We start from the raw sequence: 24,559 nt of genomic DNA on the forward strand, positions 1-24,559 counted from the left end.
ACATACTTTAACATTATACCAAACGATTTTGAGGATTATATTTTAGATATTTTAGGTTTACAGCCTTGTGTTGTGTTTATGGTAATACAATGAAATATACAGGGACAAGCCCAGTATTCAAGAATTCAAACATAAATCCTTTTTAGGGGCACAAGGCATGGGCTAAAACGACAATGACTACAGACAAAAACACATAACCATCAAAGAGTTGTTTTACAATTGAAACTCATAATACACTTACCTTATTATATTCTATTTGTTTCACCGGAACGTAGTAGGACATATTTGTAGGACATCTTGATGACTGGAACACGGCGGTGATCTTTATTATGTCCTCATGGACTAAGCCTGTTCGACACACCACATTGAGTTTGTTCAGTCCGACCCTAACCTTGTTAAATATTAAACACTTTAAAAAGCAGTAAAATTGTGACCGTTTTTACAACTATTTTAAACATTGTCTCTTTTAGTGTCAAACTGATTTTCAGCTTGATTTTTACGTAAGATGATAGCTTATAGAATCACTTACGAGTTTTGAGCAGCCTTAAAAGATACAATTGGTGGTTATTTTTGCCACTAAACTAGTATCAACCTGTCACCCGTATCAAAGAAAATCTATATCATCGGCCAAAACTAGCCCTTACACTAACAAGTTGTTGTAGTGAAGTCACTTTTTAGCCTAACCTTTCCTGTGAACAGAATTCTTCCAATGTGCAATACCGAACACAACTACTCTTTTCGCAACTAACAATAGTGATTAACCATTGATAAAGGAAGTTTGTTCAGATGTTGCATTTGAAAGGCTATTTTTTCATAAAGGCTTGTTCAAAGCAAGATCAAATAGATAAAATAATATGTTTAGCAGATGCATTGAGTATTCTTTACCAAACGTTATAGTATGTACTTGTAGTTCATGTAAGTCTGATTAATAAAGCGTTAATCTTATCACCACATGTTACACCGGCTCAGATTAAATCAAACTCAGAGTGATTTATCGAGTTAAATAGAGAAAATAAGGAAAGTTCGATGTACATAGAGACCAAGGCAGTGCATATGAATGGCCCAATATTTCGCAGGGTTTTAATTGAGGTTTTTATTTTTTGGGGAATAACAGCTGGCGTCATATAACAGAAAAAATTGAAGTACAGTATGTACCTTATCCTTAAATTCAACCATTTCCGTAATTGTTTAATTTCACATGTAGAAGTTTTACGGTTAAAGTATAATTTGAAAGTAATATGGAAACTTAAGGTTTTAAAGTTGAGTTAAAGTTAAAATTTAGATTTCTTAAGATGCTTCTGTAATACTAAGAAAGCATTGTAAGCAAAGCAAGCGTTTGATTGCTATTATCTTTCCAAGGTGTGGCAATAATCCAGAGCAAGTGTTTTAAACGTTACATGATATGCAGATTACAAAAATCATAAAACGCTTCTGTACTTATTTCTGGAATTGACTCAGTCCTCAATCTATTACTTGATGATCAACATGCTACATACATTATACTTGCTGAACCCGTATGAAGATTACTTTGTGGAGGTTAGTGTTCAGCCAATCAAATCAACATATTGCTGTTCAAACCAATGATTAGACGCATAATTGCCGTTCGCGGGGTTAATATTTGGCAAATCAGTACTTATGTAAAACAACTACAGAAGCAAGCTCAGTAGCAAAAAGGTTAAACATAAACCCGGTTTAATGGCACTGGGTAAACGCCAAAGACGTAGAACACAAAAACAAACAATGAACATGGAAGAACAGCAAAACCCCGCAAACAGGACAGTGCAGTCATACTATATATAAAAAACTAGGTATGTTTATCAAGGATTGTTAGGTACCGCCTTGGAACGGTCTGTAAAATGTAAATTTACTAGGGTGTTAAACCAGTTAACGTGCACAAAACTCACTTATCCCAACAATCCTAAATAAAGAAAAAACGTAAAAGGTAAATCTTATCAAAGTATGCATTTACTTGAGGAAACTTAATAATAAAACAAATAATAATAAAACTTATAGATTAACCCCAAGTACTTCAATGATCAAACCAATGATTAGACGTACGTATTGCCGTTCGCGGAAGTAATATTTCGCAAATCAAACCAAAATTTGTCCTTCTACCGAATTTATAGACATGCATCTTGCCTTTGCTTAAGAATTAAGCTTGTCAAACCCACGTTTCCATTAAGGCGTTTAACAAGCGCTTTAATAATAAATAACGAAAACTTACCCACGGTGTATGGTACGTCACATCAGTGTCTACACCTTGAATTGTTTTGACGGTTCCATCCCTTTTCAACACACAGCACAGAAAATTTTCAACACTGGCGTTTCGTTTGGTTTTCACATTATCCTTCCACCCATTAATCAAAACAGATACCCCACGTGACATACCTTTGTCCTTGTCTCTTTCATGTTTAGGGTTTAAATGTTCATAATTTACTTTTTTATTATAAATGTACGAAAATGCGGAATAAATGTAGAATCTTTCCATGCCAACTCTTGTATATGTAATTGGTCCGTCGTAGCCAGCTGGTTTGGAAGAGCTAATACCAGCTGCATTAAGAGATCCGGCGGTGGTTTGTAAAGATTCGGAGAAGTCAAATGATGACGTAACAGAGATAGATGACGTCATTGACCTAGGTGACGTCATTGACACAGGAGATGATGTTGATGAAAATATTGATGAAGATGATACTAATCTCGTTGTTTCTGAAGCATGTTTTGGCGCTCTGTGTGTCAGTATCAAGTCTTGAGTGAAAGTCTTTTTATCAGCACGACTTTGCTTTGTAGGAAACTTTCTTTGCATATTGCCATTGTGTTGATGGATTTTACTATCAGGAATCAACAATCTGGTGTCCTTGTTTTGTGTTAAAGGATAAAGTCTTTGTTGATTTGCATCAATTTGGTTGGTTTTGAATTCCAATGGCTGATGGTGTTGTATTTTGAGATTTTCATCGGAATCCTGAAAGTGTTATCAAAATATAGCAGAGAGGGTCAATATTTTGCAATTACTTCGTTATATAATATCTGATTAGCCATGTTTTCAAATGTATAGGAACTAAATTTAATACGAAACCATTCTACTGTTATAATAATCACGTTGGCACCACTAATTGCCTCGTTCACAATTCATAATATCAAACATCGACCATATTAATTTAAAGATGCACTGTTACTCCCAAAATATGGGTACGAGAATTAATAAAATTGTTTTTATTTACCGAAAAGAATGAATTCATATCGAAAACAATGGCTCTTATAAGGGAAACCGTGTTAAATTCCAAAAACAGTTGCAGTGTTTACGATATTTCAAACTTATATGATGATAGTTGATTACTGAAAATCTTTTAGAACCCACCAGTTATTGAATATGTGTGCGTTTTCAGCTATTAAATGCACTGTTACATTCTTATTGTCAGTAATTAATATTTTGCAAGTAGTTTATCACTCAAAAATTGTTACGCATGTGTATGTATTGATTTTAAATAAGATTGTTACTTTAAATTGAAAGCTCTATTGTTTATTGTTTGTTGGAAATGCTCTATTGTGATGGATGTTGTAGAAACGCTTGAGTTATATAAAGAAATCGGGGCCTGGATTTACAAAATTATGTTCAATTAAATATCTGTCAGTTATTTATTTCATTATTTGTTTATAGAGCAAACGTCAAATAACTCAAGTTCAACAACTTTTAAAAACTCTTTGTCAAAATAAAATCTGTGAGCGAGTCCCTCAGAGATAAAGCGTTCTTATTTCATTTTTAACTAATAATTTACTTGCGAGAAAAAATGTTATATTCAAACAACTTATTAGTACTACATTGAACTAATGTTTCATTAACAACTATAGGATCTATTCAGTAAGGAGCATGGTAATAAACTTAGCCGTTATATCGTGAAATAATGTTTCCTGAAATCATTTGGCCTGACCTAATTTCTTAATTTTTTTTTAGCATACCTCACTTTATTTTCTGATTTCATTTAGCAAAATAACTTACTTTAATATGTTTTTAAAACAAAATAAACGATGAAATTAAGGAAATGACAATGCAAACACATAATGAATTGTTATGATGAAACTGTCGATAAACGATAACAACAACATAATTGTGTAGACTTAAAGTAACAAATTTATCATATTTTTACTATGATCATAATAACTTACCAAGTTGACAATAATGGCAATCAGTGTAAAACCAACGAAACCTATCAGAACATTTCGCAATCGGATTTTAGTTAAAATATGCATTTTAAACGTCAGTATTTCGAAAAAGCACAGATAAGCGTTTAATAACAGTTACTATTAACGATTAATCGTAAAGCAAACATCCTTATTTGTCCCTAAATTCCATAAAAGCTGTTTTCTGACTTTGTTTGTGTTCGTCAGTATAGCTTAAACCATTCTAGGACATTTATGTCAATACAGATTTACGCAAGACAGCTGAACTCAACGATTGCCATCTGTTATTGTACTATTGGCGAATTTGCAATCGGATTGTTTAGATGATAATCTGGTCGAAGGCAGTAGTGGCCGTAAATCGCTCACAACTCGCAGTATCACTAGTCAGGCACATCAGGCATCTAGGCTGTCTGGTTTGGTATTAGGCTGTTTGAATGGACACCTATGCCGTTTGGTTTGGCATTAGGCTGTCTGATTTGGCATCTAGACTGTCTAGTTTAGTTTAAATATATTTTATTCAGTTCATATATACAAAAATAATAGTACAGCAATAGTAAGATGAAATGGATTGGAAAACAAGCAATGTAATTGCTTATACTAATTCCTTTCCATTTAGTAGTGTACAGTTACGAATTTCAAATAATAAGTATACAGAAAATGACAAACAAACAAAGAAAAAAACTCTGTCACACACAATGTTCCGATGAAAAGCGATCGATACACCAATGGGGTCGTCTGTTCGGCATCAAAACGCTTTGATGCTGCAATGAATCTCTGGTCATTTAAAAACAAGCTTGAATTGGCATCAAGGGTAAGGCGATCATTACCGAAAAGAAGATTTTCTACAGTAGCAGCACAAGGTAAATCATGGATAAAACGGTCACGCATTAATTTATATCTAGGACACTGAGTGAAACAATGTTACACAGTTTAAACGGCTCCACAAGCACAAAGGGGAGAAGGAATAGTATTTCCTCTGTGAAGGTCATAATACAATGAGCTAATCGCAGACGAGCGTGATTAACTTGATGTTGTCTGTTTGCTACATTATACAGGAGTTGTGGTGTCTTTAGTTTCGTGTTCAGTTGTGATTTAAACTTCCTGGGAGTAGGTGTATGTCTGATATCTTCAGGAAGTGAATTCCACTGGCGAATAGTCAGGGGCAGGAATAAAGTAGCATAGGCTTGAGTGCTACAAAGGATGACAGTAACATCTGATCGATCTCTCGTAAGGCATATGGCTGAGCTCTCGTCTGAGGAATAAGATTTGTAAGAAACGTTGGAGAAATATCATTTTTCATTTTAACGAACAGAATGAGGCGATGTTTGCGTCTCCTGTCTAGTTTGGCATCTATGTTCTTTGGTTTGGCATCCAAACTGTCTTATTGGTCATCTAGGTAAGGGTGAAAGGCCTAAAACAGTCCATTATGTCAGATAATGAACAGTCCGAGGCACGCAGTGCCGATGGTGTTTTTTCACTGACACAATGGACAGTATGAGGCGTACATACTTCAAACATGTAATGAACGAGGTCCAAATCATGAATTTCATTGCGTTATTGTCAACTTATTGCACACTGTCACACCCATTGAAAAGCTACTAATCATGTGACCCCTTAGACAAATCAAAATGTTTTGCGATTATATACATGTACATATAAATAATAAATAATTATTTTGGTTATTATTTGAAGTAGTCACTTTTAAAATTCAACTTCTAGGAACATAAAACAAGTGCAAAATGTGTTTTTATTGCGCATTATTTGCTTAGTAAGTAACCTATAAAAACATTTTTGGTTTTCAACTCTTTATGAGACATACAACAAAAAATAGTTTCCTTTTTTCCCTAACGGCTGCGCAAACCACATTCACATCTTTATTAGGCATTGATTTGTTACAACCTAAACATCGGAATTTTATAAAAATCGACATTTTATAATTATTAATTTAACCTAAATAAAACAAAGTTTTAAGGTATTTTTCTTCAAATAAGTGCATAGTTTTACACAATACAAGAATAACAAGTTTGTCAACACAAGCCTCTACAGTATGTTAATTACACCTTACTAGTATTTCTACTGACTATCGTCCATTATTAAAATATTTTACAGTCCATTCTTTAAATACAGGTAAGAAAATAAGATTAAAGTTAAGTACAGAAGGCAGTCCAATAACCCATAAAGAGTACAAAAAGAACAATGGATGACGTCACTAACTTGTTTTAGGCTATCTGATTTGGCATCTAGGCTGTATGGTTTCAGCCATACAGCCATGAAAGTGCAAGTAAAATAAATTGAACAATTTAAAGTGTACGATTAACAATTAAGCTTGCAAGTTTGTTGAGCCACTAGTATTTATGTTATTTTTTAATGTCTGATGATCAGGCCGATTTGTTTTATTAATAACGTGATTGCAATTAGAATATTTGTGTTCTAAATGTCCAATAAAATCGGACGTAAAACAGCTTTTTTGCAATATCCCACAGCCAACAAATAGTGTTCCGGTATTTGTGTTGTGTCGGTATATTTTTTAAGATGTGCTTTTCCTACATTTAAAACTTACAAATGATACCGAAACAATATAGGTTCACAAGGGATCCATAATCGACATAATTGTAGTTAGACACTCGTATGCAATTCACTTCCAAAACGAGGCCAATCGTAAGCCATTTGAAAATCAGAACACCTTTTTCAAACATCATTCTAAACCTTTTATTTCACGTACAGTAAAAAATGCAAATGAAGGGCGATAGACTGGCGTCCATGTTTTTAAGAAGCATGACAGCTTTTACTTGTCATCCATGATCAACAAAGATATTTTTTGTAATAGCCATATGCATGATTTTAATGATTTAAGATGACCATCAAGTTAGAATTCGCCAACGTTTTAGGAAATTTCTATTATAACTAGTTCCTTTTAATTGCGTACTTGAAATCTAACAATTATAGCAAGTACAGTTTTAACTCGAGGAGTTCACAAGCAAGTTGAATGCTATTTCATCCTGCAGCTCTTTCCTACCAATAAATTAGTTTTGATGCTTCCAAAAATACTGCGATTTTCTTATTGTTGGAAACTAAGTACATAAGCCAATGGAATATTTTAAAATGCATTATTATGTGTACCTCAATTGAATGGTACACACAAAAACAAAACAATCACAAGATGTATGTACATATAAAAGTATGTAAGCCTTTATAAATGTTCTTTGTTCATTTAAAACCTAAAGGCCACTTATTCCCCAGTTTTAAAAGCACAAAAAGTATTGTTTACAATTTTTATCTGTACATTGATTTTATACATATATTTTTTGTTTGGATCTTTAAAGTGAAACGAATTAAAAAAATAATGCACTAAAATTATTATTATTATCATTATTTTATTAAGATGTATACAACAGCGATATCAATACAAAATACGATGCATCATAAAAAATTATACAGAAAAAAACAAACTCACACAATATGTTCAATTATCATATGACTTAATGTTTCATCTATGTTAGAAAAGCTCATTTCTTGCCACGCCTTGCCATTGCATTGCTGAGCTCAATTTTGATATGTTCTACGTGTAGCTGTGTTTACTCCAATTAAAACTATTAATAGACTAGGTTCAACAAGTGTACCCTTAGTCTGAAGATAGGTCTTTAGGTGTTTCCCCAGATCGTGTATTATGATGCACTCCCAAAACATTTGACTAATTGTTTCTTCATTGTTTGAGCACAAGTCGCATTGGCTGGAGTTGGATAGTTTGCATTTGAACAAATATCTGTTTGTTGGTATGATTATTATTTATTTTTATTATTTTAAACTGGCATGCTTTTATATATGAATCAATTTTAGCTATGTAAGGCATTATTTAAATTTCCCATTTTTGTTTGTGCTTTAATTCTGTTTTGATATTTTGAATCTGTGTATTATATAGACATTTTGATATGTTTTTTTAGATTTTATTTCATCAAGCATCGACGTATATTCTACCGAAATTGTTATACTTGAAGATTTCTGATCATTCCTCATATATTGTTGTATAGTATTAGTCAATTGTAATATACATTAGGAATTTGGTATAGAAATTGCATGTAATTAAATAAGAAGAATTTATTTTCTCTAAAGTCGAGAATGTGTTCAAGGTATAGTATTATTGCATTTTATAGATAAATTGTTCCAGATGATGAATTTTCTGATATCATTATTTTTTTGTTTCTTCTAAAGTATATTCCATGAGTACAGGATGTTGTGAATAAATACGTTAGGCCACATTGCCTTTCGTGTCTTCTTCAAGTCAACATTCAAGTATAAAACCACCGTTCTTTTCTTATACTTGTTAACAAATATTTTCCATTTACCTAAATTATTTTTATCAATGAGTCTTTTAAATAGCTTGCTTTAATATCTTGTAAGAAGTGTCTTACATTTGGAAGGTTAAGTTCACCGTTTTCCTTGGAGCAATACATTTGTTCTTGTTTGATTTTATCAGGTTAATTATCCCAAACATTTTATTTCTGGCATGAAACAATTATACGCCCTTTAAATAGGAAATAACTTGATAATTAACGCACTCCCGTAAGATGTTAAGCCCATATAAGACTTTAAGTAAGCCATGATACAGTACGGCACTGAACGGATTCGTTTAATTTCCACATGGTTAAATTAAGTAGGTAACATCTGTATAAAGTTCTGGTACGTGCGTTTGTTGAGGTCCTTAGCAAAAACATGCATATGCTACCTTGTCGAGTAGATTTATGGCATTAAAATGCATATAGATTCAAAGCAAATTAAACGACAAAGCAGATACAAGAACATAAATTATTATGTCTCCTGGTAAATGTAAGGTTTTTATCACTGTTGTCTGTCTGTCCATCTGTCCGTCACGAATATTTGTGACTTTTCTCAACAAAAGTATTAGAGCTAGAGTCAAGATCGTTTACTACTTTTAAAGTTTTGCTACTAAGGTTTTGATGGAGGGTGAACCTTGGACATGAAGAGAGGTATGGCCATTGGCTTATTTCACCTGGGGCTGCACCGGTTAGGTGCAAAGTTATAACCCTTTACGTACCGAAAAATAAATGGCATATAGAGCATGCACTCTGGTGTTGTGATATTTTGAGATACAGCTGTGAAAAGGTGTGAATGTTGCGGATGTGTGTATATGAGGTATCTGAGCTATAGCTTTAAACGTTTGCAAGAACAGTAACCAACATGAGAAGTTGTGCGCCTAGTGTTCTGTTTGTTTTGAAGCCCAGCTACAGCAGAGTTAAAGGACTTGACATAGTCAAAATTAATATTAAGATGATTTTCCAGAATCAAACGATGTCGGATCATATCCCACAGCCAAAAGTGCTTTAAATAAAAGAGTTTAAAAAAGGTTTAAATAGCTAAATGAGAAAAATTCTCTAAGATAACCATTGATCAGTTAGCACTTTTGGACTTAGTTGATTCTCATAAAGAAATATTTCAATAAACGGTCAATGAAATGTCGATAACCAATCTTAACTTTGAACTGCTTCTGATAACATACAACTCGATACCAATAGCTGCGCCTATGGTCGCTGCCCTGCAATTGTAAACTACTGCTTAGTGTTTTGGTTTGGTCAAGGTAACCGTTTCCTTTTTCATTGTCAACATATTTATCCAGGAATACTATTTAAACAATCAAGTCATTTACATGTGCAAACTGGCTAAATTATATTATCCAGCTAGCGTGTGAATGGTTTATACATGGTTTAAATCATATGTACTGAATGAATATTTTATTTTTGACATTTACAGTCAAAGTCTTAAATATCTGAAAGTGACAATATCATTAAACATTACATTTCTTTACAAAAACTCATTGCAAACTCTTCGTTTGAGGTTAATTTCAAACCTTTCAATTCTTAACCATAAAATTTAAGCACAAAATAAAAAAGAAGAGAGTCCGTGAGGAAAGCAGTGAATCATGTGTTTATCAACATACAGGACGATTCTTTACGAAACGTGTAAAGTAATTCAAAAGTGATAAGGGACACTGCTAGCACGATTGAGTAGGTAAACATTGTTTGATTAATGTAGGTTATGTAATCAAACATAGAATAGAGAATGGTCTAGTGGTAAAGCTGTCCGCCTCTCACCCAAGCGGCTGTGGGATCGATCCACCAGGGGTACTTTCTCATGGCCTCTCAAAAAGGACACCAGTACTGGTTTCTACCCAGTATTTATGCAAAAAGCTACATAAACATGCTCAGTAGCAAAAAGTTTAAACATAAACCCGGTTTAGTTGCAATGGGCAAACGCCAAAGACATTGGACACAAAATCACAAACAAGAAACATAGAACAACACGAAACTCTACAAACAGCACAGTGCATAAATTCTATGCATATATTTAAAAATAATTGGTATGTTTATCAAGAATCGTTAGGTACCGCATTGGAACGGTCAGTAAAATGTAAATTAACTGGGGGTTTAAACCAGTTTATGTGCACAAACCTCACTCTTATCCCAACAATCCTAAATAAAGATAAAACGCATAAGGTAAATCTTATCAAAGAAACAAACTTTAGAATGATTCTATCAGTTCACCTTTCGCCACAATTGAGCTTAAATAAATTAGTATTTTCTAAAGAGATATATAGAATTTGATTTTCGAACTTGCTTTCAATTAAAAAATATTTACATTTGAAAAAAAAAAACGATTGCCGATTTTGTTACCCAAAAACGAAACGGTATTCGTCAGAGGCTTATCAGATTGAAAGTAGTTCTCTTGGTGAACATTAAGAATCTATGTATGCAATCCATCCGTATGTGAATGATTTAACATGGTACTTAAACGGCATTTTCCGTATGATGTCCAAGCTGTTGCGATTTGCCTGTCTGTAAATCGTTATTACATAATTTTGCGAGAAATGCTTCAGCAATATTGAGGAAGCAGGTTTAGAGAAAAGCTTTTAAATAGCTGTTACAACGCAAACAACCGAATTAGAAGGGATTTGCGGGAATCATAACTGCTCTTAAGCAATTGTTTGCTATTTGGAAGCATTATTATTTACAATGCATACTTTGTCTAATAAAGAACTGCGGATAGTGTTGATATGTTTCACCGGTTTTTCGTTGTTCGCCATCATTATCAACTTGGTATGTTTAAAGCGTAATTACTTGATAAGTAATGTGTCATTAATTTAATTTTTCGTCTATATGTTTTTGTAACTATTTGTGTACGCTGTTATCATAACAGGTATTATTTTGTTGTTGTTTCTTCATCAAAATATTTTTTTAAATAGATGAATAATTTTGATAAGCAAACTTAAATCTTTCTATTATTCATATGTGCACGTTGCATAACAGGAAAATGTGTACAATCATGGTTTGTATTACATTCGTTGAGGTTTTAAATATTATAAACAAAGGTATCATTTTATAGTAAAAATGGCATGTTTAAGTTGAAATTAAAAAAAATGGTTATATATTTAGCAACATTTTAACGTTCTTTGATTTACTAATTTTAGCACTGTTCTGAAAGAAACTATAATAAGCTGCCATTTTGTATCCATTAAAGGCATAAAAAGATGGGTTTTTTATTCCAGCTTCCGATCTCACCCTTATGAGCACCCAAAATAAATATTGAACGTGTGGTTATTGTTAAGAATCTCAATTGGTTAAATAGATATTGCGGTCTTACAGTAAAACAAACATTATTTTTCTGATAAATGTTTCAATGAATTTGAAATTGAAATACAAACGAGTTATATACTTAAAGGGATTGACAATGATTTGTTTTTTAACTTTGATAAAATAGTCTCTGAATTATTTTACGTAATGAATGAGCAAAAACCGTATAGCAATTTGCAAATATTGTTTTTAACCTATTTGTTAAAAAATCAAAGCCCAAAATGATTTAATTTAAAAAAAAAAAACGTGACTAACGGTTTTTGGCCTAAAATACAATTTCCGGTAACACCTAACGCTCGTATTAAAATAACAATAGTTTCAAGAGTTTATTGGCGAATCGGCATGTCTGCCTTTGGCCATTTATAAACTATCTAATTATGGCCAAGATACAAAAGTATATTGATTTATAAAGCAATTATGTGATAACATTACATATATATTCACAAAAGCAATATCCTAATAATATATACGAAAATAGAAGCAGCTAAACTTCTAGCTTTTCTTGTCTTAATTTCATAGCACTATATATAAACGTAGCTAAGCTTTGTAAAAATAAATCCCTCTTTACTGACATCAAATATTTAATTTTGGCCAATTAAATTTAATATGATATTTTTTTCTAAGATCTGAATAGGCTGTACAACGAAGTAGAAAATGGTATTAAGACTCCACAGTGTCATGTGAACAGAGTTTACATTTTCTGTTTTCTCTGTTAATATTCGTATATCGATTTCCAGTGAATGAGATGACAGTCTAAATCTTGATAATTCTTTTCGGTGTTTATCATTTTTGACACACGTTAAATATTCTTCAGAGCTTTATTTTGAACTTTCGATTATATTTCCTCATTGAAACAAGCAGTTTCTTCACATTTTACATGTATTGGTAAGAAAATCGATATATTACCTAACAAGGGATGCCAGCGGTCTAGTGGAATATATGTCCGCCTCTCAAAAGGTCGTGGGTTCGATCCCCACCAGGGCAACTTTATCGCAGCCTCTTTAAAAGGACTCAGTACCGGTGTTTGCCTAGGAAACGATCTCGAGAGTGACTCTATCAGCTTTCGTCACAATCACGCTTATTAAATAAGTTAATACTACATATATCACACAATGAAATGGCAATTGGTCATTAATAGAAATTTGTCACCTTAAATGATTTGTTTTATGGTTTAATTAATTGTATTAAATAATTCCTTTACATTTCCAAACAGAGATAACCAGATTTTTGTTTAAGTAGTAATTGTAATATAACTGCCCGCTCTGGTGTTTGTTGATGTTGTTTTCAGAGTTCCGGTGGCAACCTTCAAATACATCAACCACTGTCAGCTGCAATCAAAACTAACACATATAATGTTGAAGAACAAAGACACTATCCGTCAACAAAGAGCAGGAACATCAGACTGTTGTTGCCTGGGAATAAGTCCCGTCAATATAGTGCAAATAGTCAAATAAAGTTTGATACAATGCAGCGAAGTAATGAGGAAACGACTTTCAACACTGACACAGCGCGCAAACATGCTTCCAAAACGACAAAAACAGCCTTATTTTCATCAATATATTCATCAACGTCGTCGCCTATGTCAACGACGTCACCAATATCTGTTTCGTCATCGCTGGGCTTCTCCATCTATTCAGAAATCACACAGAGATCTTCAAATGCGACTAATATACGCTCTTCCAAATCAGCTGGTTACGATGGTCCAATTACATATATAAAAGTTTGCAATGAGAGATTTTACATTTATTCTGCATTTTCATATATTTATAGACAGAAAGCACATATTGAAAAGGAGAAATCCAAAATCAGTTATAACAATGATAATGAAGTACACAAAAACGGAACAATAGCAAGAGGAGCATATGTTTTAATTAATGGCTGGAAGAATAATGTGAAAATCAAACAAAACGCCAGTGTTGAAGATTTTCTGTGTTGCGTTTTAAAAAAAGATGGAACGGTCGAACAAATTCAAGGTGTAGACAAGGATTTGTCGTACCATAAACCGTGGGTAAGTGAACGCATTTAAGTAAATAAGGGATTTAGAAGTCGCCTCAATGGTAAACTGGGCTAAAGGCCACAGAACAGAACAGAACAAGATTTTATTTCATTTCAAACATTCAAAATACATGGTTTCAATGAAATAAGTCGAAATGACCCTTGATCATTGCAAAAACTGATACATATTCATATATATATATTTATATGTAGATCATAGTCAATAGGTCAAATGTAAACACATTTAGTATTCGAGCATGTATAGCACATAGATAAACTATACAGACAGAGAAATGAAAGTAATATATGCGTTTAAATTCAAGGCTTAAACTCTTTATAAATTATTACGCTACCTAGTTAACTCTTTCCTTATTTCAAAAGCTCTAAATACTAAAACTGCAAGATTTTTAACTACATTAACATTCTTCGACATAAAAAGCGCAATTGTTTTATACATGCTTGGAATGTTGGTTAAAAAGGCAAACCACGTTAACAACATTAAGGCAATTTGTATGTTTTATATGTTAAGCATGTTTAGTGCTTTTTAAGTTTGATAGGTACAGTGTTTGTATGGTGTTTGTATGCTTATGTTAATGTTAAAGTGTATGTTTACGAGTCAGGCAAATTAATGAAATACCTAAAGAGCATTTAATTATGTTCCTAGATTCAGGTTAATTTGTATACAAGGTAAAGCTCAAACACTACATTTGGATCTTGGGGCGTTTTTCTTGGTAATAAACTGGTTTCGGTTTTATATCGGTTTCACGAACTGTGTATTTGTTGTTACAGTTTCGAATATAACCAAAACCAGTTTCAATCGTTTTTTAACGAAAACCGAAACCGGTTTTTGAAACTATCGAAACCCCTACCGGAGGCGGTTTCATCGGTTCGTTCCATCCGAAAACTAGTTTACTTCGAAAACAAAATGGGGATAGTGATCAGCCTCGTTTGTTGAAACTCAATCTTTTTTGCCTTACAATGGGCAAATGAGCTAAATGAAAAGGGTTACATTAGTAATTGTGTAGCTCAGTAGCTACAGTAGCTCCGCCATGTTGTTGAAAATGTACACAAAACCATGCATTTGTTTTTTTCAAGTAAAACTATCAAAACCGGTTTCGAAACTGCTGAAACCATTGTAACCAAAAGTGAAACTGGTTTGGTATCAACAAATCCCCCCTTAGTCATTATGATGGAAACTGGTTAACTGTTACAGTCCAGTGAACATACCCCTAGTTACAAAGCTTTCATATGTTTTGAGGGTCTTCCAGCGGTAAGCATTGACCGCTTAAAACCCTACCTGGGAGATTTTAGATACATGTTACAGTCCAGTGATCATCCAAAGATGTAAAAGCTCAGGTATGTTTATTGGTGTATGATTTAACGTTTAACACACTATCTAACGATTTTAATCATGCTTACAGCGTCTTAAAAGTGAGGACCAGAAACAAATCACAGTGAACATATGTTGCCAACCACTACGTATATAAGGGTATATTGTATTTGTTAGAGCGATTTGGGAACGCTAGTTTAATATGTTCCGCTTCCTTTACAAGTGAAAGTTGACCTTCAAATTTGTATGCCACATATCTCCGTTCATGTATAAGGGTAAGCTGACCAACTCTTGGATAAGTCGCTTTCTTCGTTATTTTGTCGATGTAATTATTATTTACAAGCTCACCGCAACACACACCTGTGTCACGTGTATCACAATTGTAATAATTATCTTGGATAACGACTTCACGCTTTATGCTTGTTCAAAGTATATATACTTGGATGGTTATATATATACTTTTTATTCCTCTCATAACACTTACAGTCACGTACATGTAGACTTAGTTAATTCCTCTATTCCCGCGGAAAAAAAAATGCAATTCTTTATAAAATGCTCAATGTGTTCGTTTATATTATTCCTAAAACGTTGATGATAAGTTCAAATGTATGATAATAATCAAATGTATATTTACATAAGATTACGTGGAATTGCTTGCGACATTTGGTTTGGCAGATGATATCTGTTTTCTATGATGCCGATGTGACAGTGTTTTACAGAGTAGTTTAACTTTTAAAATATTTAAATTATTATTTTCAAGGTAAGGAGGGGGCTTAACAAAGTCAGCGTGATATGTCGAACAAGTTTGGACCAAGGAGAAATAATAAAAACTACCGCCACGTTTCTTGCATCCAGCTGTCCTACAAATATGTCCTACTACGTTCCCGTGAAAAGAATTGAATACAACAAGGTAAACGTACTATCGGGTCAATATTAGAACAACTCATCAACTGCCGTCCAGAGAATACTAAATCAATTTCTTATATGTTTCATAGACAATTGAACAATGTACACGCGAAATTGCAATAAGTTCTAGTCCATTACGACCCCAAACACATTTTATGGGGAGAAAGTTCAAGAACGCGAAAGCACGGTTAAACAACAAATGAAAAAAAACGTTATGTGTCTCATAAGAAAAAACAATGGTTGAACGTAACCACTGTGTATTAAAAAAGTGACCAAATCCGGTATAGAAGTACAAACAATGCGGCGCAAATGCAAACAATAAATAGATCAAGTAGATCCAGCATGTTCAGTCTGTTTAGAAAATCACATATCATTCAGCCTTAAAACCTAAGGTGGAAATTAGACAATGGTCTGAGATGGTATAACCATGCCTTGATTCAATGTTAAATTTTAATGAAAAGAAATAAAACAAGTCACAATCGGTAGGCATCCCGATGTGCTGTAATGTTCCATCCAGCATTTTTCGAACAAGGTAATTCTAATAAGTGCTCATTACATTACCGGATCCGAGGGTGGGTGGGATGGGCCTATTGGCAGCATTATGACCTTGCCCCGCCGTGACGCCATCACGACTTTTATTGTGTTGAAATGCCGTACGTAACATGAGATATAAGTGGCTGTAAATACAGAAGACTTGAGATACAAGATATCCGGGTGCGATACCCTGCCTCTTCACGATGTTAAACATGCTCGGTATCAAGCACCTCTACACGAGATATAACAAGTATTCAGTACAAGTTTTCCGAGAATTTCAATTTCATACTGAAGGCTAGGCAAAAGAGCTCCTGGTAGCCATTTCGTTTTGACGCGGCCAGAGTTTGAAACCGCGACCTTTCGTATTAAAAGCAAACGCTCTACCACTGAGCTATCTGGGTGGTCATCCTTAAAGTTTAGTTTAAGAGTACTTTAATGATCAAAATGATGATTGAATGAATGAATATACCCCAACGCTTTTATCACAGCCTTTAATGCCTATTAGCCAATGAACAATAGGAAAATGTGGAACAAGGGCAATAAACAGGGGATGCTTAGCTAGGGACTAACAAGCAAGGCATTCCTTTAACTAGGCTTTTAAGTGTAACAAGTTAAAGTTTCATATTGCATTTGGCAAAACCACTTTCTTAAACATGATTTTATAAAACAAAACAGCAGTTCATCAAGTTCCATAAACAATTTTAAAACGCTTCGAAAGGAGAAATTAACAAAAATGATACCAAACAAAATCTGCTGCGTTAAACTTGATCCTGTTAGAAAGGAGTTTTGATTTTTCGAAATATCAGTACCCAACTGAAGAGAGTAAACTTTTGTATGCATTAATTTGCATATCATAAAAATGACCAACACGAAGCTATAAGCTGATGAATAAATGATGACGATACGCAGGATATTTATGACATAGTTACCTTGGAAAAACATTATTGTATGGTTAATCAAATTGTTACAGCCAACATAGATGGTTATTGAAAATATACAATACAAGTTGCATGCGTCACCGATACAGATGGGAACTCCGACCCGAAGTACGTTCGACCGTCATTGTTTAACATTAAACTCGTTCAAAGGCTGACATGTTTAAATTGCTATAATTAAATGTTGGCACAAAATTGGGATTCGGTGCCCATAAACTAGTTTCTACAGCTGTTATTTACAATGACTGCTACAGATAAACGGTATAGGTGTCTGTGGGAAGGTGGCCTTCGACTCCTTAAACGCGACACGGGTCATCGAGTGGCTGGAGGCTGCACGGATGTTGGGTGCCACAAAAGTCTACACCTATATGAACAACCTGAACACGAATGCCCGGAGAGTGATGACCTTTTATGAGAACCTTGGACTTGTACAGGCAGTGGAATTTAGTAGGCCGGAGATGGGTATAGCATTTCATCTTTTTGAAATTATGTTGTTAGAATATCAATATAAATGTTGTTAATGTTTTGGTTGTATATTGGTATGAAAATGCTTTACACATTTCGTACAAAAACTTATGTCTTTCTCAATTGCAGTGTAATGAAAATGTCAATGAATCTCTAGGTATATATTTGTTTAGATGAGTTAACCTTTCTTTCGTATATACTTAGACAAGTACAGGAGAACCTTTCATGAAAAGAATACAAAAACGTGGAATGACAAAGCAGTTGTAATAGGAGATTGCCAGGGGCTACTTTCTGACTACAAGTATGGCATATTTATTGACACCGATGAATTTATTATACCAAATATGACGGACCTCAGGAACAGTTGGATGAAACTAGCGGTAAGATTATGATTTATACTTCTTTATTCCTTATTGTTAAGAAAGCTGGAGGATGATATGAATCACTTACGATTCCCTACATGGAATTTAAACCAGTATTGTTGCCCATTTTGACAGGGCAATAGAATATAGAATTATTAGGGAAAAGCCCCGACCTATTTCGGTGAGTTCAAACATATTTTCCAGTTTACACGAATTACTTTGACATTTCTCTTCAATTAAAGCAAACATGTCTTACATTTGCAAGAAAAATCCATATTATTGCTTACATGTTTTAGGCTTATGTGACCCATGTCGTTTTTGTGTAATATGTTACCATGCTTCATGTATGTACGCTATGACTTTTGTAAATTAACGTTTGTTATGTTTATAATATTTATACATCTATGTATTATAGTCTACTTGTAAATATGTTATGGTATCCATTACTGGAGGAATAAAACGTATCCATCTATCTACTCGGGGTCACAAAACTCATCAACCTGGTTACATTACTCTCTAAAGTATTCTTTCCTTGATCAATCTGTTTACGTATATATCGGGTTCGTTCAAAAATGAATTCGATGATACAAATGAATTAATCATTCGAAATTTTATGCAGATCTGAGATACATTATGGGGCTCTTTGTGTTTCGGTAATATACTGATTATGACATGTTTTAGTAATTAAAGGCAGCTCTTGTTTTACACTAAGTGTTCACTAAGTGTGTATAATAAATAAGATCTGCATCAATTACGTGTAGAAAAACTTTTTCCTTTTCACAACCAATAATTGGTGGAGCTGTCGTTTAGAATGTGTGAAGTTAAAATATACATTCAAGGATGAAATTATTGAGATTTCCAGTTGTTTAATGATTAGAATCATCATATCTCGAACGTATGGTAAGCTTTTGCTACAAAACATGGTGCCAATTCGTCATATTAAAAGTAATGCATTATCATAATAACATAAATACGGTTGTTTATTGGCGGATAACAGAATTAATTGATCAAAGAATAGGCACAATCAATGAGCTTCATATTTTAACGACGGTATCACATTCATACCACACTGTCGCGTAATGCCAACGCTCACTTAACTTTCGTGATAGTTCGTTCAGTAACCAACCAACAACTGTTCAAGTGTTCTAAGTCTTTATTGTTCAACGTTCTTTCTAAGTATAATAATCAGTATATAATACAGCATGACATTTAAGGTAATCCCACATCCTAACTGCCGCCCATTAAGGACCCAAGGCCGCGTTCCTTGCCTTGCCTAACCCTCTCTCCTAACATTAAAACATGTGTTCATATATACTACTTTTTTCGTCTGGTTAGTGACAGGTGTGCATATTTAATTTCTTGTTATATACAAAAAGAATGTATTCTACAGTCATGAACTGTCAAGCTAATTGGACTAATAGCCAGCGGCTATCACGACTGTCACCAGCTAAGTACATCTACATTTAATAATTATGATGAAGTATTTGCTTTTTGTTACAAATAAACTTTCAATTCTACTGTTGATTTTTGTTATTACTTTAAAGTGTTTCATACGTAACTTTTATGTTACGTGACACTTTAAAGTGTTTATATGTAACTACGTTACGCGACACTAAAGGGGCACTCCGTCACACAACGACTGTTTGTGGTTTGTTTTAAACGTATTCAAATTAAGTTAAGCATCATGAGCAAACTATGACTATTAAATGACAGATCTTTTGTAGAACAGAAATCGTAAGCATTCATTGTTTTTAATGTTTCAAACGCGCAACGAATTTTTTCTGTCGTTGTTTCAATGCATGATTGGTTGGAAGTGATAATGCGTTTAGTATGCAAGCACGGGCTTGATTTTGAAAGTTATGAAGCACCTAGGGTTTGTTCTAGAATTTCTCATGACAAATGAGTCAGGCCGAATATGCACATAATGTTTTTTTAAATGTTTATCAATCTAAAGCGTGAGAGATTCCCTTGTTCTGAAATAACGTTTTTGTTTGGCACGAGGGCGTACATTGGTTAATATTTATTTACATCCTCTTACCTCAGTGTGTGTATACCATGTGATAAAATACCTAATAAATACTCCGCCAGAAGGCAATATTTTGCTTCTAATGATGCCTTTTAACAAAGATAACTTTTCTTTCTCTTCAACTTTTTTTCTTAGGTCATGTTATGTCATTCCCCCATGTCATCACTGGAATTAAGAATTGAACTAGTTTAGACCCCAAACTCCCATTACACTGACCGTTGCAGCTGCTGTTATAGTGTGTATAACAATGGTGAAGTGAATGGTTTAAATCAATTGGACAGCGGACATATTTTACTGATCAAAAAGGGAGAATTATTTGAGTATTAATACGCAGCTAGAGTAAAATGTTGTTACATATTTTTAGGACACCATGCTTTTAAATCGACGGTTTGCAGGGGTCACGTTTATGACGTCCATGCATCTGACGTCATGGCCACCGACCAATCAAACAGCACAGTTATTTATAGAGGAATACGCAACTTCTACCCCAGCATTCACTGACAGGCGGAAATATCTATTCATACCAGAACGGGTTGAACAAGGCACATGTTGGTCTCATTCATGTGATTCCACAGAGGGATATCAATTGTAAGTCGAGAAAATGCTGTCCCTTCTTTGTATATATAAAATCTATCGGTCCGTATTTTACTGTTCTATGACCTCGGCGGCCCATATCTTATTTTTGGCCGGTTTGGACCTCGCAAAAAGGAAATATGGATCGCTGACGTCATATAACTGGTTATGTGCGGCTAAACATTAGGTTTGTTTAATAAAACACATCTGAAGCTTAACTTTCGGTGGCTGACTGGCCGGTCCTGATAAAGTCATTTGATCCGCAGTGGTGTGTAATATTTTTTAATTATATCTTTGAATTGGCAGCGGATAATTTCTGGTTCTGCGTTGATTTGTTATCATCTTGGGTATATTTTAAGACAATATCTTGCACTGGCAAAATGTGTTAGAGTATTTATTTATGAATCGTCAAGGTGACAATTCAGAGAAATATATATCGCGAATATGTTCTATCTTTTAAGAAATACATATTAAAATGTTCACACCATTCAAATCACACAAAACATAAAATCTCAATATTTTCAGATTTTTACCGACTAAAGACGACAAAGCCGTAATTCACCACTATAGGACCTGTAGAGAATTAATTCCTACAAAGGATTTAGTAAAATGGAAACCCGGACTATTTTCTGGCAAGAACAAGACTATGTGTGAGGATTATACGCGGATTATAAGTCCCCTGGTATACAAACTAGCAGACAATATTAGAGACAATGTTTTATATGTGAGAAAGATATTAAAATTGTGATGTAAACATGAATATATATACCAAGGTTCTCGTGCATGTGTACAAAAACTAGCATATCGCATAGTAGAAATTGTATATTTATAGAAATATATAAGATTTGTCATATTATATTAAAGCAGGCAATATTTTGATTCTATGTGCGCAGTATAAAGCTGAATGTATCATATACAACAATAGGGTAGTTCCCTTATCTCACAAACTCCTTTGAAAAGAATAATATGTATGCATGCATTTACATGCATCACAGATTGACGAACAATGACAATGATCTGTATGTTAGCAACTTTGCAAACAGCTATGAATTATTTAATAAAAGGAACGATAGCATTCCCCTAGCGACCATACTAGATGTCAACATTACTGACGATGTTTTGGGTTTAAGGACAATGTTTCTGTTGTAATTAAAACTAATTATAGTGTTTAAAGTGTATAGACTATGCCAATTTTTCTACGCTTTGCAACACTAGCTCAGAATATCGTCAATTAACACATAATTTCTACCATGGAAACCCTTATACCTGTCTGTCTTTATCATTCATACATCGTCTTTATGGCGAATTTTATTAAATATAAGTTTATATAGATATTTCAACTTAATTTAAATCCAACATTTTCTCGCCTCTCCCGAAACGCTTAAATGCATCTTCAGCTTGACGATTTGCCCCTTGAGCACCTTTGTCTTCCTTATATATACTGCCCTCAACAAAATTGTAAAGTGAAATATTATTTAAAACAACTAAATACAAAAGGGACCATTACCCCCGGGCCTGGTACGTTTTTGTGGGTACCCGAATACAATTTAACTACCGGTAACTCTCCCAAAACAGCAATACATTCTCATATTTCGTGAGTTCGGGGTATTAAACGTGAGCCTTGAGCTTGTGTGTTGATTCGCAGGCAAAAAGAGACATAATACTTATGAGAAAAACTACAGAAACAAGCTCAGCAGCCAAAAGTTTTATAACTATTAAAAACATGAGTTTGGGGCCTTGTTATACATGTTTGATTGCTGTCCTGCAGCCATGCACCACTACAAAATGTAAAGCAAAAAGGAAAAGCTGAAGGTTTAATCAACGAACGAAATTGAACAGGAATATCGTGGATGAACGCCAACGCGAGTGTGTTGATTCTCAGTCGAAAGGGAACATAATATTTATACGAAACACTACAGAAACAAGCTCAGCAGCCAAAAGTTTTATAACTATTCAAACATGAGTTTTGGGCCTTGTTATACATGCTCCATTGTTGTCATGCATCACTACGAAATATAGAGCAAACAGGAAAAGCTGAAGGTGTACCAAACGAACGGAATTGAACATGAGCACCGTGGTGTGAACGCCAAAGCGAGTCGGTTGATTCTCAGTCGAAGAGGGACATAACTCAATACTTAAAGCATACGTTTGGGGCCATGTTATACATGTGTGGTAATCTTTCAGCCTTGCAACATTTATTCCTTAATTTCATTTAAATATCTCGAATGTGTTATGGGTTACGGCTAGAATAATAAAATGTTCTGAACTACATCCTAGATGTCGACGACGACACCACAACGACACCTACGATATAAAGGCCATGGTAATATCTCGACTTCTTTCTTTCAAAAACTGACTACGATTTTGAGTAAGTCATTACCCATTAGTTTTGAATTATTGTTTTCATATTTTTCTACGAAATGTGAAGCGTTAGCAAGCATGGATTTTTCTTTAGGTAGAAACCTATTTGAAAGAATTATTGTCAAATGTACAGGCCGACACAATATTTAATCTTAATTATAGCAATGCTTGTCTGCCAAAAATGACAAATTTAAATAATTTATTGTGTAAAAAACGCATAATTTTGAATACAGTAGATAATTGACCTGTTATGTACAATCTATAACGAACAGAAAAAATAATGTCAACACTTATGTGAAAAACTAATCATGCTTACTACTAATAGTCGATGGACGTTTTGTATCGAGATTGTTCGGAAGGTTGCTACCAAACTTCCCGATTTTCCATTGGTCATCGTAACCTTTGCTCATATTGTTCTTTGCTCATATTGTTATTTGCTCATATTGACCTTTGCTCATATTGACCATTGGTCATCCTAACCTTTGCTCATATTGTTCTTTGCTCATATTGTCATTTGCTCATATTGATCTTTGCTCATATTGACCATTGGTCATCCTAACCTTTGCTATTTATCTTTGCTCATATTGTCATTTGCTGATATTAACCATTGGTCATCCTAACCTTTGCTCATATTTGTCTTTGCTCATATTGACCTTTGCTCATATTGACCATTGGTCATCCTAACCTGTGTCACGTGTATCACAATTGTAATAATTATCTTGGATAACGACTTCACGCTTTATGCTTGTTCAAAGTATATATACTTGGATGGTTATATATAAACTTTTTATTCCTCTCATAACACTTACAGTCACGTACATGTAGACTTAGTTAATTCCTCTATTCCCGCGGAAAAAAAAATGCAATTCTTTATAAAATGCTCAATGTGTTCGTTTATATTATTCCTAAAACGTTGATGATAAGTTCAAATGTATGATAATAATCAAATGTATATTTACATAAGATTACGTGATAAGAATTGCTTGCGACATTTGGTTTGGCAGATGATGTCTGTTTTCTATGATGCCGATGTGACAGTGTTTTACAGAGTAGTTTAACTTTAAAAATATTTAAATTATTATTTTCAAGGTAAGGAGGGGGCTTAACAAAGTCAGCGTGATATGTCGAACAAGTTTGGACCAAGGAGAAATAATAAAAACTACCGCCACGTTTCTTGCATCCAGCTGTCCTACAAATATGTCCTGCTACGTTCCCGTGAAAAGAATTGAATACAACAAGGTAAACGTACTATC

This window comes from Mya arenaria, chromosome 7 (assembly GCF_026914265.1).
Source record: "Mya arenaria isolate MELC-2E11 chromosome 7, ASM2691426v1".
NCBI classification, from domain to species: domain Eukaryota; kingdom Metazoa; phylum Mollusca; class Bivalvia; order Myida; family Myidae; genus Mya; species Mya arenaria.